The following is a 477-nucleotide window of genomic DNA, read 5'->3' on the forward strand; positions in this document are numbered from 1 at the left end:
CTCAATTTCAGCTTTCAAGTGTCCTCGAATTGAAGTGTTCAAGTGTCCAAGTTTCCCAGTTTCAGGCATGGAATCTTCAAAGGTTTGTCTATCTTAGGCCGGGTTTCAAGCTTTTAGGTGGGTTTTTGGTTTCAAAGTTTCTTAATTTTTCGCTCTCAATTTAGTGTTTAGCCTAGTTTTAGGGTTTAGGTTTAGTTTTTAGGCAAGGTTTCAATCTTGGTTTACTGTTTAGGTTGGGTTTCACTCTTGGATTTTTGTTCTCTCTCGATTTCAGGCGGTCAGAATTTCAAAGGTTAATGGCTCTAACGAGGATAACGATAAGTTTAGGGTTCAGCCATTGTTTAGGGGTAATTATCAGGGTTATGGAGAAATGGAAACTAAAAGCCAAATATCACCCTTCACACCATCTGATCAAAACTACTACGTGGAATTTCTTTTATTAGCATAACATACTTTTCGTTCATTTTCATCCTTATA

This window comes from Theobroma umbraticum, unplaced genomic scaffold, assembly GCF_002168275.2.
Source record: "Theobroma umbraticum cultivar Fairchild unplaced genomic scaffold, ASM216827v3 scaffold_106.0, whole genome shotgun sequence".
Lineage (NCBI taxonomy): Eukaryota > Viridiplantae > Streptophyta > Magnoliopsida > Malvales > Malvaceae > Theobroma > Theobroma umbraticum.